The sequence below is a fragment of the Ambystoma mexicanum genome, chromosome 7q (genome assembly GCF_040938575.1).
Source record: "Ambystoma mexicanum isolate Mex_15411 chromosome 7q, UKY_AmexF1_1, whole genome shotgun sequence".
NCBI classification, from domain to species: Eukaryota; Metazoa; Chordata; class Amphibia; order Caudata; family Ambystomatidae; genus Ambystoma; species Ambystoma mexicanum.
Window position 1 is genome coordinate 753,142,177 of NC_090941.1, and position 16,617 is coordinate 753,158,793.

At 50.7% G+C, this 16,617-nt stretch overlaps 1 protein-coding gene across 1 annotated transcript in view; it reads right to left on the minus strand.

Moving 5' to 3' along the window:
• CUL5 (cullin 5) overlaps window positions 1–16,617 on the minus strand; it is a 1,916,374-nt gene that overhangs the window by 785,754 nt on the left and 1,114,003 nt on the right. The gene's annotated exons all lie outside the window — the stretch shown is intronic.

The window sequence follows — 16,617 nt, forward strand, 5'->3', positions numbered from 1 at the left end:
CAAAAAGATAAACACAAGCAGAGCGAAGAGCTCTAAAAAATCTCGAAAGCAATACCTCCTTTGTAGTGAAACCCGCTGACAAGGGGGGGGTATCGTACTGTGGGATGTTAATGCATACAATCTGGAAATTGAAAAACAGTTAGATAACCAACTCTGTTATCAGAAACTTGTGGGCAACCCTACTACGGGATTGACTGAAGAAATTCTGAGCCTTATGAAACATGCACACGATCAAAAGTGGATCTGTAAGGATGAGCTGATGTTCCTGACTAGACCCAATCCCACCACTCCTGCCTTTTACTTATTACCCAAAATACATAAGAATGCGAATCATCCACCTGGTCGCCCTATTGTCTCAGATATAGGCTCATTGTTGGAGCCCTTGTCCATCTATGCAGACTCCTTCCTGAGACCATTTGTGGCTAAGACGAAATCATATGTGCAAGACACTACAGCTATGATACACATCGTTGCCAGTCTACACCCAGGGGCCGATGACATCTTGGTCACCCTGGATGTAGAGTCGTTATACACCAACATCCCCCAGGAACACTGCATTGAAGTATTACATCATATCTAGAGACAAGAGCTGACCGTACAATGCCATCCAATTTTATCATTGAATGCGTGAGGCTGGCACTGACAAAAAACCTTTTCTTGTGTAATCAAACCTTTTACCAACAAAGCCAAGGGACCTCAATGGGTGCTATATTTGCACCAGACTTAGCAAATTTATACATGGATCACTACAAATCCAATTTCATCTACACGGTGACTAATCCCTTCCATGAACACATTAGTTCATGGCATCGTTACATAGACGATGCTTTGGCACGGAAGCCAGGACCAACTAGATCTCTCTTTAATATGGCTCAACAGCCAAACTCTAACCATCAAATTCACCATGTCATCAAGCACTGACAATATAGCCTTTCTTGAGCTGAAAATCTTCAAAAAGGAAAACCAACTGGGTACTACATTATTCAAAAAACCCACAGACAAGAACACGCTTTTATTATTCAGCAGCTTCCATCCGTCTAGTCTACGGGAAAATTTACCCTACGGACAATTTCTTAGAATCCGACGGAACTGTAGTGAATTGGCGGACTTTAAAATCAATAGCCAGTTCTTGAGCGAAAAACTAAAACAGAGACAATATCCTCGGAAATAATCAAGAGATCTATGAAGAGAGCACGTAACGCAAATCGCGAAGTGATCCTTCAGAAACACACAAAACCACAAGATGATACAATTACATGGGTCTCATCTTTTTCGCCCCCGAGTAATGACCTAAGAAGGGTGATACTAAAAAAATGGAAAATCATTCATACCGATGATTTTCAACCCAATTGTCCTAGATTTGCCTTCAAGCGGATGCCTAATCTGCAGGATAAATTAGTACACACTTACCCTATTAACAACATTGAGACACCCATTCAATCTACATTATGGGGACTGCCACCAGTCAGTGGTCATTATGCATGCGGACATTGTTCAGTCTGCCATTTGACCAAGAATTTGAAACAGATTGATCTGTATGCCAGGCTATGGAAATACCAATCCTTCTCAAATTGCCTGACTAAATGGGTGATCTATGGGATAAAATGCCCTTGTGGGTTAATCTATATAGGCAAAATGATCAGGTCAGTGAAATTACGAATTGGCCAACATCGCTCAGCCATACGGAATGGTACTCCGGATAAACCATTGGTGGCCCATTATTTACAAGCGAAACTCACATCCGAAGATATATTTTGGTTTGTTATTGAGACATCTAAAGCTTACCCACGGGGAGGGAATAGGGATCTGTTCCTTAAAACAAATGGAGCAAAAATGGATTTATAATCTCAATACAGTCCAGTCCGGTCTAAATATTGCTGTAGAGTGGAGTCTGTTTATCCACTAATAGCTCAGACAACCAGTGGGGGGGTTAATGAAATATGATCTCATTGCCATTTATGTCTATCATGTCTGCTGGAGGGTGATGCCTTGTCTAAAATTGTCATATAATGCATAACCATTGTGTGCACACATTTGCTCTATAAGAAAACAATGTATTTGACAAACTATACACACCCCCTTACTGAGAACTAGCAAGCAGATCATTATTTACTGCAGTGTTAAGTATACCTTCATAGGATCCATACACCACTCAAAAATGGCCAACCCCTTTCTAATACTGAAGAAAGTCCTTCCTCTATTACACACACGAAAGGACTGGACTTGGCAGTCCTCTTTCGATGTCAACGAATGACATTTGGCTTACACCAGTATTCAACCAAGGAAAAAGCCACGGGGTAAATCGATTCTGTGAAGGCGAATGCACACACGACAGGTAAGCCTGCTTTGAAATCCATGCCACACTTGATTGTTGCTCAAAAACGTACAGAGAGTCTAATTGTACTCTCTGGTGCCTTTGTCTCCCACACAGAGCCATTCACCGACATGCGAGCGGTTTAAAATATCTAACCTAATATATAACAATGCAAGACAGCCTTGGGGATCATTATGGCCAAAGAACTAGTTACTCTTACCTTGTAACGTTCTTTCGATGGGATGTTCCTCCGACGTATTCCTTATCTTAGATATAAATCCTTCAGCTTTGCTGGCCTCGGAAAATTTTTTCGCCAGAGGGCGCTGCGCGTCGATGATCGCCGAGTCGATGACCCTCGACGGCCTCCGTGCCGACGTCGACGTCATCCTGCCTATAAAGGCCGCGCGCAGCGTCCGTTGCTCAGTTCCGTTTTGTAGTCCCCAGTAATGTTTTTGGATTAGACTAATCACCTTGAAGGAGCATAGGCTGCAAACCCACAGGAAGTCATACTGCGGGGATGGATGGGAGGGTCGATAAGGAATACGTCGGAGGAACATCCCATCGAAAGAACGTTACAAGGTAAGAGTAACTAGTTCTTCGAAGGGATTGTGTCCTCCGACGTATTCCTTATCTTAGATAGACTCCCATAGCAGTGGTATTGTGACTGGAGGCGGGAGTAATAAAAGTTATGTTACCCTTCCAGAATGGACAGAGTGTAACACAGCCTTGCCGAATCTAGTTTCTTGACTAGAGGAGGAATCCAGGCTATAGAATTTGGTAAATGTATGTGCGGACGACCATGTGGCAGCCGCACATATATCTCGAATTGGCACCCCTCTTTGAAGGGCTGAGGATGTTGCGATACCCCTGGTAGAATGAGCCCTTAGATTTTGAGGAGGCTCCTTTCCTGCCAATTTGTAGCACTCCAGAATGGCTAAAATAATCCATCTGGAGATGGTTTGTTTTGTTATTGGAAGGCCCAACTTATGTCCTGCATAACCTACAAAGAGTTGGTCTGCTTGTCTGATCTTAGCCAATCTGCTGATATAGAAGCTCAAGGCTCGCTTAGGGTCCAGCCTGTGCAGTCTCTCTTCCTCCTTCCCCGGATGAGGAGGAGGGTAGAAAGAAGGTAATATAATCTTCTGAGTGATGTGAAACTCCGAGACTACCTTCGGGAGGAAGTTAGGCTTCACCTGAAGAACAACTTTGTCCTTGTAAAAGATTGTATGTGGAGGTTTACACGATAAGGCTTGCAACTCGCTAACCCTTCTAGCAGATGTCAATGCTATTAGCAAAACAGTTTTGAGGGTGAGAAGCTTCAATGAACAAGAGTGTAGTGGTTCAAAAGGGGCACCCTTTAGGAAGTTTAAAATTAGGTTTAAATCCCATAAGGGAACTTGAAAAGGTTTCGGGGGATAAACATTAGTTAATCCTTTTAGGTATTGTATTACCAATGGAATTTTGAAGTATGAAGGCTCCTCTGCAGTGCGCTTAAAGATTGATAGCGCTGCGAGATAGCCCTTAATTGTGCCAACCTGTAGGCCTGAATTAGCCAGGTAAAGTAAGAATGACAACACCATAGGTGTACCACAAGAAAAGGGTTCAATATTCTTTTCTCTGCACCAGCTGCAAAATTTGTTCCAACGGCAGCGGTATAGAGTTTTAGTTGCCGGCCTTCTGGCCGAAAGCAACACCTCCATAACATCATCCGGAAGGTCCCAATCCTTGTACCTCAACCTTTCAGACACCAAGCGTGAAGGTTGAGGGTCTTGATGGCTGGATGGAGAACCTGACCTTCCTTCTGCGAGAGAAGATCCTCTCTGTATGGCAGTCGAATTGGAGGGCAGATGGACATGTCTAGAAGGTCCGGGTACCACGTTCTCCTGGCCCAATCCGGGGCAATTAGGATCATGGTCTTCCGAAACCTTCTCAACCTCCTGATCATTTGAGGAATGACAGGGACCGGAGGGAACGCGTACAGAAGTGGGAACTCCCAGTCCACTACGAACGCATCTCCTAGAGCTCCTCTCGGGGGAAATTCCCTTGAGCAAAATCTGTCGCACTTCCTGTTGATACTGGTGGCGAACAGATCCACTTGAGGGGTTCCCCAAAGGGCGAAGATCTCTTGAAGGACTTCCTGAGCTATCTCCCACTCGTGAGAGACTGTGCTCTGCCTGCTCAGAGCGTCCGCTGTCAAGTTCTTCTCTCCGGCTAGGTGAATTGCCGATAGAGAGATTCCTTCCTGAATTGCCCAAAACCAGAGCTGCATCGCCTCTCTGCACAGTGGTAGTGAGCCTACGCCTCCTCTTTTGTTGAGGTAGTGCATGGCCACTGTATTGTCCGTCATTATTAGGACGTTTCTTCCCCGTACAGACGGCAGAAAAGCCTTCAGCGCTAGTCTGATGGCTCTCAGCTCCAACAGGTTGATATGTAGTCTGGACTCCGATGGAGACCAACGACCGCTGATGGTCAAGTCGTTGGCGTGAGCTCCCCACCCCGTGAGTGAGGCATCCGTGACTACTGTTATCTCCGGCCATGGTTGCCAAAACATTTCTCCTTTCAGGATGTTCTCCCGACAGGCCCACCACTGAAGGTCTCGGGCTACTTTGACCGGGATCCGAAGGAGATCTGTCATCCTTCCTGAGAACTGTGACCACTGAGTTCTCAGTGCCCACTGGAGGGATCTCATTCTCAGGCGAGCCTCCGGCACGAGGAATATGCAGGATGCCATGAGGCCTAGCAACCTCAGAAAGTCGTAGGCTGGGAGATATTGGGCATTCTGAAATCTGATGACCATCTGCAGAATATCTCGAGCCCTCACCTCTGGTGGCAAGGCTTTTCCCAGGGAAGTGTCCAGGACTGCTCCAATGAATTGGAGTCTCTGTGATGGTATCATCTGTGACTTCTTTAAATTGAGGGAGAAGCCCAGCTTGTGAAGGAAGTGGCAAACATAATCTAGTTGTCTCTGAGCCTGTTCCGAAGATACAGCTCTGATCAACCAATCGTCTAGGTAAGGGTAGACATGAATCCCTTCCCTCCTTAGACTTGCAGCCACAACCGACATTAGCTTGGTAAAGACCCTCGGGGCGGAGGTTAGCCCAAATGGCAGAACTCGAAATTGATAATGAGAGCTGCCAATTGCGAACCTCAGGTATCTCCTGTGCCTGGGATGGATCGGCACATGGAAATAAGCGTCCTGGAGGTCTAGAGATACCAACCAGTCCTGAAGCTGGAGGGCCTGAAGGATCTGAGAGAGAGTCACCATCTTGAACTTGTCCTTTCGGAGGAATTTGTTCAATTCCCGTAAGTCTAAGATGGGTCTCAGTCCTCCGTCCTTCTTCGGTATTATGAAGTAGGGGGAGTACCAACCCTTGTTCCTTTCCGCTACAGGTACCAGTTCTATGGCACCTTTCTCTAGCAGGTCTAAAACCTCCTGCAAGAGGAGCGGATCTGGAAGCTTCAAAGGGTTGTTCCCCGGTGGATGACTCTGAGGGATATGTAGGAAGGGCAGGCAGTAACCTTGGGCCACTGTCTCCAGAGCCCAAGCATCTGACGTAATAGCCTGCCATTCCGTCAGATGGTGAGTTAACCTGCCCCCTACTGGTGTTCTGTGAGGGGAGACCTCAGAGTGGTTTTGAAGCGGCTGATGCAGTTGCCGAAGGTAAAGTGGCTCCTGCTCCTGCGGGTGCGGCTTTCTTTCCCCTACCCCGTCCACCACGGGTAAATCTTCCTTGGCCTCTTTGAGCCGGTCGTCCCCTGCCCCTTCCATATGAGGAATAGTAACGAAAGGACCGTCCTCTCCACGATGATCCCGAAGGACGAAAGGTATTCTGACGGATAGCAGCTCCCAATGACTTGGCTGCTGCCTTGGACGTTTGCAGTTTCTCCAAACTGTCATCCGCCTTCTTTCCAAAGAGGGTAGAACCGTCAAAGGGCATATTCAAAAGCCTGGTCTGCACGTCAGAGGCAAAACCAGACTTCCTCAACCACGCATGCCTGCGGATTGTGGTACTTGCCGCCATGGCCCTGCTGATACTGTCAGCAGAATCTAGGCCAGTTTGTAGGGTCTCGCACATCGCATCTTTACCATCCCTGATGATGTTTAAAAATGCGTCCCTTTCCTCTCCTTCTTGGAGGCAGTCAGCCGCTGATGAAGCGCACTCCCAAAGGGTGTGGCTGAACCTAGCGAGCGTACAGGTCGCGTTAATAGACTTTAACGCCATGCTACAGGCAGAAAAAACCTTCTTAGCCATGGCATCATACTTTTTGTCATCCCTATCCTGCGGAGCAGTGGGGTATGCAGATGTGCTGCCTGATGAGGTTGCAGCCTGTACAACCAAGCTCTCAGGAGTAGGGTGTTTTGACAAATATTCAGGGTCAGAACTAGCCACCCTGTATTTTGTTGACAGTTTTTTATTTACTGCCGGGATAATTTCTGGCGTTTCCCAGTTTGTCAAAATCCTTCTCTGTAGAGCAGAGTGAAATGGAACCACAGGATCCTCCTGTGGGCCCTTGTCCAGTATGTCAGTGAGGTCATCCTGCTGAAAGGCAGGAGAAGGTGCAGACCAACCCATAAATTCTATGATTCTAGACATCAGAGCTCTATATGGAGTCTCCGCATGTTCTCCTGGGTCTGGTTTGATAAATTCTGCTTCAGGAGAAGTGTCCAAGCCACTAGCTTCCTGAAGTGCATCCTGAAGATTTTTTAATCTTCCTTCCTCAGAGGCGAAAGTCTCTGGCTCTGGTGATGTGGTCCTCTGTAAATCAATATCTTGGTCTGAATCCTCCCTTTCCTCAAAAATCGAGGTTAAAGGGGGATACATTGGTTTTTGGAATGGTATAAACCCCATTTCCAATGCAGAAGGAGCCATCATCACAGGCCTTGAAAACGTCGATGTCGTCGACACCGACGTGAAAGTACTCGAAGGCGCCGTGAAAAGCGTCGAGAAATGTGTACTAGGCCTCGAAGAACTCGAAAGGATCGGAGTCCTGCTCGAGAACGACGTCGACGTTCTCGGCGTCGAGTCGGAGGTCTTTTGTCTAACCGTTGGCTGTGGAGTAGCCGTGGTTCTTTCCTTCACCGGCGTCGATATCGGCGTCGACGTCGGCGTCGACTCGATCGACTGATGCGCCGATGAATCCTTCGACAACGGCGTCGATGGCGCCGACCTCTGTTTCGAAGGAGTTTTCGACGATGGCGTCGATGATGCTTTATCTCCCGATGGCTCGAGGCGCTTTCGGGTTGACTTTTCCGCCGGGTACTGCGACTCGCGGCGTTTAGATTTTTTGGGTTTTTTACCCGGGGTATCACCCTCAGCTGTCTTCGAGGGGGACGAGGCCGCTTTCTCGAAGACGCTTAGCATCTTTTTCCTGAATTCCTCCCACTCAGCTTGCGAGCTGCGTTTTGTGGGGCAATGAACTCTCTCAGGAGAACTCGACGAAGATGACGAAGGGGATCTCCTACGTCTCTTCTTCGAGTGTCTCGATGTCGACGAGTGGTGGGAGCCACTTCGTGATCTAGATCGAGAGTGTTTTTTATGGTGAGGAGACGAACGTCTCGACTCTACCGAAGAAGCTTTCGAGGAAGTTAAAGTTGACCTACCTCTCTCGAGCTTCCCCCTACGCTCCTTCAAGGCTTTCGCCGTCATGGAAAGGCATTCCTCACACTCCGAACTCTGGTGCGTGATTCCCAGACACCACAAACAGACCCTGTGAGGGTCCGTCAACGACATTTTCTTCCCGCAGTCTCGGCACTTTTTGAAACCGGACCGAGGGGTCGTCGGGTCGGAGGAGGATGCCATCGATATCGAGGTAAATAGTAGTTATTATATACGTTATCTTGACGAGAACTGAGCAACGGTGTTCCGAGGCACAACGAAGCGCGGAAAAACGGAACTGAGCAACGGACGCTGCGCGCGGCCTTTATAGGCAGGATGACGTCGACGTCGGCACGGAGGCCGTCGAGGGTCATCGACTCGGCGATCATCGACGCGCAGCGCCCTCTGGCGAAAAAATTTTCCGAGGCCAGCAAAGCTGAAGGATTTATATCTAAGATAAGGAATACGTCGGAGGACACAATCCCTTCGAATAAGTGTTACTCCCTGCCATTTAAATGCTTGAAAGAAACGCAAATCAGGTGAAACCAGTGAAATTGAAAGGCTTTTCGCATTTCGTTTAGATTCCATGATGCATTATGGGACATGTAGTATCCGGAATACCATAGAAACTCGGTACACTACTGAAATTTCTCTGCAGGACTTGAAACAATAATCCCTGCCTTACACATAAAGTGGTAAATATGATTGATTCATATATCAAAATGTAACTATTGTTGGTTCAATATGTTACTTGTTTCAACAAAAATCTAAATAAATGTACGTATTGATTTACAGCTTGAATTCTTAAGACGGACTGGTCTGTCGCCTCAATTAAATTGATTCATGCAATCTCTTTGCCTATCACACCAAAAGAAATCCCTTTTAAGGTTAGAAACCTGGCTACTTGTTTTGTATGCACACAAACACCACCATCACCGTTTTTATCATGTTTGAGTAAAACAATTTTTATTTATCTTTTTAGGTCACTACACTGACACATAGGCGCCATGTTGCCAGTGTAACGTGTTTCTTTAACCTATCACGTCCTGAAGACGGGGCGTTGGAATTTACTGACGAGCTTTAAACTGCAACAGTGTTGTCCTTCTCCCTAGAAACATTCAAATGTTGACGCTATTATACCATGTTGTTGTATAATTGAAAATGCGATCAAAATACACTATTACTAACATCACGAAAATTGTACATAGCAAATGTTTTGGTGTCTGCTTCTTCCGCCCATTTGTGTTTCTACAAATAACAAACGCTGGAAATAGGTTTTTTATGTTTTACCATGTTGTTTGATATAATAATTAAAATATGCTAAACACATTTGTCTATGGTGGGAGATATAATCCTATGAAATTCCTACTGTGAGGTAAATTTCTGACAAGTAGCCACCTTTCGGTGTGTTAGAGGTGGGTAGCTAGTGGTATATGTACGTTTTTTTCTGCTGTATCTCTCCTCACATACCACAGCCCCCTTAAAAAATTGAGGAAACCCTTGTGCTCACAACACTTGCTTATCCCTAATGCCAGTAAGACCGAGATTCTCCTCATCGGCACACCGGCTGCCTCCTTTCCTGTCACTCTCTGGCCAGCCTCTCTTGGCCCTCTTCTTGCTCCCACCTGTGAGGCTAAAAACCTTGGGGTCATCTTCGACTCCACACTTTCCTTCTCTCTTCACATCTCTGACGTCTTTAAGAAGTCACACTACCAGCTGCAGCTCCTCTGAGGTATTATTCTTTTCCTCGCCTTCCCCCAGAAGCTCACTGTCTCCAGAGCTCTGGTTCTCTATAGGGTGGACTACTGCAACAGCCTCTTTCTAAATCTGCCTGCCTCTACTCTCCGCCCTCTGCAACTCATTCAAAATAGGACTGCAAGACTTGTCCTTGGCCTCAAGCCCAGGGATCATCTCTCTCCAGGACTGTAATCTCTGCACTGGCTCCCAGGGCGGCGATGATTAAGTTCAAAACCCTCTGCATTGTCCACAAGTCCTTCTGGGGCCTGAGACCTGAATACTTTCATCTCTCTCTTCCTAAATATCTTCCTTCTCGAGCTCTTTGCTCATCCGCCGCCAACTCCCTCAGGGTTAGTCGCTTCTCCAAGCAGCGAGTTGGTGGTAGATCTTCTGCTGGGGTCTATCTCTGGAACAGCCTCCCTGAAACTTGAGGAGAACCATCTCCGGTTCCCGGAGCACCTCGAGCCTTTCTCTTTGCTTTTGCTTTCTCTCCTCCTCTCCTCTGCTGATCTCCTGGCTGAATCTGTAATTGCACTTGTTACCTGCCTACCCTCTGATCTCAGGCCCAGGTCCCAACCCCGCCAGTTGCACACCTGCGCTGCCCCCCTGGCAACCATTGCACTTGGGGACTCTTTCTGTATCCCTACAGCCCCTACTAGCACTTGTCTCCTGATGTCTGCACTTGCCACCAGCTGGCTGCACTTTTATTTATTGTCTATATTTTTTTACTGTTATCCCGATTGCCCTCCTCTATCCTGTGTACTGTACTGCCCCCTCCCCTTTCCCCTTGCACTTTTTCCCCTTCCCCCCCTCCCCTGCACTTTCGCAATCTCAATGTCATCTGGTCTAGTAGGATCGTTGTCTGTCTTCCCCCCCGTTTCTCCTCCCTTGCCTCGTTGCGCCTTGAAACACTTGTGTATAGGCGCGTTATAAATGCCATGCCATATATCATCCCCGCCAGAATTACATTTTTGTTACTACCAACATTATCTTTTCACTTATACTCAAGAAGTAAATGCAGCAGAATATATACTTAGAATGTAATTTGTAAGGGCCCCCAGTCAGTTGACACACCTTTTGCACAAATATGTTTTCAAGCAACTTTACCTGTCATTTATTGTTTGATATATTGAACCATTCTATTAAACATGATGTGAAAAAACATTATATTCCCACAAAAATAAACATACTTTAAATTACAGAAACCAAAATTGTGATTTTAGGTTTGAGAAAATAGTTGTAGACAGCCTGCTTCAATAAGTCACACTTAGAGGTGTGAATGGCTCCCATCTCCCTGGTCATTTGTACTTTTATGACTGTGAGGCATAAATCCTTGTCTAGGGCAAGAAAACAAATCCTGGCCAGGTCTCCTGCAATTCAGCCTCTCAGAATGATATCTCTGAGGTTGCAGCTGAATGTTTACAGTGACATCCGCCCTCTCACCCCCTCAGTTACCAGTAGTGTATAACACCACTGACATGGCCTTCTTTCTAGGGGGGGCCCAGAGGCTGGCTCTGGGGGGGCCTGTCCCCTTTATCCCCCCTGCTGGAGCCGGGCCTGACAATGACAATGGGGAGGTGGATTGGTGCATCATTTGGGATGCCAGTTAGGCTGTTATAAGAGGAGAACTAATAGCTCGAGCGGCTGCTTTTTTGAAAGAGAAGGAGCTAGTGAGGGTAGAATTGTAACAGGAGGTGTAGGCAGCAGAACATGTACACAAAAAACAGGGCTCTCAAAGGCCTTGGCGGGTCTTGATTGAAGCCAGGACGAAACTCAAAGCGCATCTGGCAGATCAATCGATCCAAATAGTAATACCAAACAATCTTATTATCTGAGGGTGGACAAAGCTAACCGATTCGTCGCTGAAAAGGAACAAGTTACTTACCTGTAACTGTTGTTCTCCAGCATGGGTCTGGCATGGATTCACATGCTCATGAATATTCCCCGTCGTCAGGCTGGGAATCCTCGGTAAAGAAAAAACCAGTATCAGTTTCGTTTCTGATCTGTCTTTCTTAGTAATAACCAATCACTGGTCTCTGCGTCATACTGACCACAGCCAATGACTGCCCTCTACCTAAGCACCGCCTCTGGCAGCCATCTTCAGATTTGGAAGCACGTGAAGTGGCAGTATGACCAAGTGAAGAGCCGCAGAGGGGTAGGCGGGAGGGTTCGCATGTGAATCCATGCCAGACCCATGCTGGAGAACAACAGTTACAGGTAAGTAACTTGTTCCTTCTCCAGCATGGGGTCTGGCATGGATTCACATGCTCATGAATAAAGAATACATAGCAGTACACACATGCATAACCACGGGAGGTGGCAAAGGCTCAACATTAAGCATTACATCAAACTCAACATTAAGCATCTTACCTCCTCACCAGGCTCACCTCAGGCGAACAGGTTGCGCAGCACTGCTTGGCCGACCCTGGACTCCTCCCTGGAATCCCGGTCGAGACAGTAGAATTTCGTGAAGGTGTGCGTCGACCTCCACGTAGCAGCCCTGCATATGTCCAGCAGGGGCACACCAGATAGGAACGCCGTAGTAGCTGCGATCGCTCTGGTGGAATGGGCTCTCGGACGGCCAGGCAGCGGTCGGTTTGCCAACCGGTGACAGTACATGATACAGCCGGAGAGCCATCTGGAAATGGAAGCCTTCGAGAGAGCCTTCCCCTGATTGACAGGTCCAAAGTTCACAAAGAGTTGTGACGTCTTCCGAAAACACTTCGTGCGGTCTACGTAGAACTTCAGCGCTCTAGCCACATCCAGCGAGTGCAAAGTCCTCTCAGCCGGCGACGAAGGCGACGGGAAGAACACAGGCAACACCAAGGGTTCGTTGAGATGGAAGTCCGACGGTACCTTGGGCATGAAGGAGGGGTGTGTCCTGAGCAATACCCTCGTGTCGTGAAAAGTCAAGTACGGGGCCTTGCAGGAAAGGGCCTGGATCTCTCCCACCCGTCGTGCGGAGGTGATGGCCACAAGAAACGCTGTTTTCCACGACAGAAACTTCAACGGGGCCGAGTGCAGAGGCTCGAACGGAGGTCCCATGAGCTTGGTCAGCACCACGTTGAGCTCCCACGCCGGGGCCGGAGCCTTCACCGGCGGGAACGATCTGAACAGTCCCTTCATGAACTCTTTCACCAGACGATGAGACCACAAGGACATCCGCCTCGTGGTTCTGGTGTATCGGGAGATCGCAGCAAGCTGAATCTTGATGGATGCGTGTGCCAGTCCAGCTTTGGCCAGCGTCAGCAGGTACGGCAGTACTTGGGGAGCCGTAATCCGTAGAGGGTTAATCTTCTGTGCGTGGCACCAGACAGAGAACCTCTTCCATTTGTGTCCGTAGCATTTAAGAGTCATGACGCCCTGGCCTTTGCAAGAACCTCTCTGCAGTCGGCCGGTATGTCGTATCCTCCGAACTCTAGCGCTGCAGGAGCCAGGCCTGCAAGTTCAGCGATTTCGGGTCGTGGTGGAGGATGGCGCCTCCTTCCCTGGAGAGTAGATCCGCGTCCACCGGCAGCTTGATTGGCGGGGACGCTGACAAGTCCAGAAGGTCCGGGAACCATATCTGCCTCGGCCACGCAGGTGCGACGAGGATCATCCTGCACCGTGACCTCTTGAGCTGGTTGACGAGCCGGATTAGCAGTGGCAAAGGAGGGAACGCGTAGAGGAACAGGCCCTCCCAGGGGAACGAGAAAGCATCGCCCATGCTCCTCGCCTGGGGAAACCTGCTGGCGAACCTCAGGCACTTGGAGTTCGTCGCCGTCGCGAACAGGTCGATCTGGGGTGTGCCCCACCGTCGGAAGAGGCGATCCACTAGATCCTGCCGTAGCTCCCACTCATGGCACGAGCGCAGCTCCCTGCTGAGCGAGTCGGCAATGGTGTTTTTTATCCCTGCCAGATGAAACGGCACCAGAAACATCCTTTGGGCGACGGCCCAATGCCACAGGTCCTGCACCTCCTTGGACAGTGCTGGGGACCTGGTTCCGCCCTGTTTCCTGATGTAAAACATGGTGGTGGTGTTGTCGGTGAAGATCCTCACCACCTTGCCCTTGAGGGACGGAAGGAAGGACCTGAGGGCCCAAAACACTGCACGGAGCTCCAGGACTTTGATATGTAGGGATTTCTCCGTCGGGAGCCAAAGGCCTCTTGCGTGCAGATTTTCGGTGTGCGCTCCCCACCCTTCCAGGGAGGCATCCGTGGTCACTGTCTCCTGGTGGGCTGGGGTCTGGAAGTCCATGCCCGCCGTCAGATGCGCGCGGGTGCCCCACCACCGGATCGCTCGTCGGAAACTCTTGTCGAGTGTGATCCTTTCCTCGAAGCTGCCCGTCGTTTGGATCCAGCGCGCGTCCAGGAACTCCTGCAACGGGCGCATCCGGAGCCTGCACATGGGAATGAGGTAGATGCAAGAAGACATCATTCCGAGGAGGGACTTGATGGACCTCACCTTGGCCGCGTCGGCCACCAACATCCGCTGCACCTTGCCCAGGATGGTCCTGGTCCTCTCCTCCGACGGGGAGGCCAGAAGGGACACTGTGTTGAGCCTCGCTCCCAGAAAGAGCGTCTTGCGCGGGTACCAGGTGGGATTTGGCGTAGTTCACGGAGAATCCCAGGTCCGTGAGAAGTTGGACGGTCCTTGCCGTGTGAACCACGGCGAGCTCCCTCGTCTTGGCTCGGATGAGCCAGTCGTCCAGGTAGGGGTAGACGTGGATCCCTTCGCGGCGCAGCTGCGCCGCCACCGGTGCGAGGCACTTGGTGAACACCCTGGGTGCCGACCGTAGTCCGAAGGGGAGGGCTTTGAACTGGTAAGGACGCCCTTGGACCACAAACCTGAGGAATTTTCGGTGCCCCTTTAGGATGGGAATATGGAAGTAGGCATCCTCCAAATCCAACGACGACAGGAAGTCTCCTTCCTCCAGCTGACCCAGGACGTGCTGGAGGGTGACCATCCGGAACTTTTGCGCCTTGATGAACTTGTTCAGACGTCGCAGGTCCAGGATGGGGCGCCATCCCCCCGTCTTCTTCTTCACGAGGAAGTATCTCGAGTAAACTCCGGAGCCCCGAAGCCTCTTTGGGACGAGTTCGATGGCGCCCTTCCTGAGCATCGCCTTTACCTCCAGGAGAAGTTGAGGGACGTGAAGTTCTTTCCTGGCCACGGGGGGGACGCGCGGACACCTTCTTCGAAACTCGAACGCGTGGCCCCGGGCCAAGGCGTCCAGCACCCAACGGTCGGTGGAGATGGACTCCCACACGCTGACGAAGCTCGCCAGCCGGCCTCCCACCGGGGTGCTTCGGTGGGGGCCCGACCCCACGGCCGGTTCAATCCTGCTTCGACGAGGCTTTGCCGCCTTGACCTCCTTGGCGACGACGGCGGGGTCCGCCAGACTTGCCTCGTCCTCTGTAGGCCTCCTGAGACGACGAGCGGGCCGCTTGACGGTAGGTGGAGAAACCGCCGCCGGAACCTTTGGAGGCGCCCTTGCCTCCGCTGCTCCGAAAGGGCGTCCGTCGTCGTTGCAGAACTCCAAGGGCCCGGGCCGTCTCGGTGTCCGCTTTAATGGCCTGAAGGGAGTCGTCCACTGTTTTCCCAAACAGGTTGTTCCCATCGAAGGGCATGTCCAGGACTCTGGTCTGAACGTCTTGACGGAAGTCCGTAGCCTTGAGCCATCCACGCCGCCTAAGGCAAACGCCGTTGCCCAACTGGCGGAACCCAGTGTCGGCGATGTCCGTCGCAACGGTAATGGCGTGGTCCGAAGCCACCTCACCTTCCTGCAGGATCTCCAGGGCCTCTGCCCTCTTGTCGTCCGGCAAGAAGTCCAGCAGGGGAGCCAGTTTGTACCAGAGCTCCCTGTCGTAGCGGGCCACGATAGCCAAGGCGTTGGCCGCTTTAATCGTCGTCGCTGCAGACGAGATGACTCTGCGTCCCATAGCGTCCAATTTCTTTCCCTCGCCGTCCGGTGGGGAAGTCGATGTGTGGAGGCCGCACCCCCCCCCCCCGCTTTTTTCCTGGCCGCCGCGGAGACGACGGAGTCCGGGGTAGGCTGCGCCCGGAGGCACAGGGGGGCCGTGTCCGGGACCCGGTACTTTTTCTCGTACCGGTCTCTTCTAGCTGGCGTCGTGGAAGGGTTCTTGAGGAGGGTGAGGCCCTCATCCCAAATGTCGTCCAATAGAGGCACTGCGAGGACCGTCTTCCTCTTGGCCTCGCGCCGCTGATAAAGGAAACCTTCCTTCTTCTCCTCAGGGCAGAGTTGGAAAAGCTTGGATGCCCTGGTGATCATGGAGTGGAACGATCCAATCTCGTCGGGCGGAGAAGCCCTGGTGGGAGGCGACAACGGTACATCCTCGTCGTATACCTCGTCGTCCGTACCCGTCGCTGCCGTGTCAGTCCCCGTATCATCCCCTCGGGTGGACGGGGAGGAGGGCTGGAAGGGGCGCGACGGCTGAAAAGGAGGCGGAGGGTGGATCCTTCTTTTCTTGGTAGGGGGAACACCAGAAGGTCCCGGTTCTGGGTCCCCCGACGGGAGAGGTTCCGTCGGCAACGGTAGTCTCGTCCTTATCTCTGAGCATAAGGACTGTATAGCCAATAAAATGGCCGCCGAGTTGTCTCGCGGCGCTGGCAGAGGGGAATCCGGCGGGCGATCAGGGGCCCTGTCGGTACCCTCGACGATGTCGTCGTCACCTGCGTCGGGATCCATCCCGACGGGCCGGTCTTCTTCCACGCCGAGGCCGTGGCTTAAGACCTCGACCAGCTCCTCCTCCGAGGTTGAGGCCGAATCTACGACGACGCCCTGCCCCCCCTTTTTCTTCCCCACGGGGGATTTCACGGGGGTCCTATCGATGGGCACAAAAGAGGACTCCCTCCGAGGTGGCAGGGAGACTCTGAGCCCCGAGGTCGCCATCACTGGTGTAGCCTCCACAGGCTGAGCCAGGGCCGCCGCGACAGCTTCGATAGAGGGCTTGGCCGGATGGATTAAG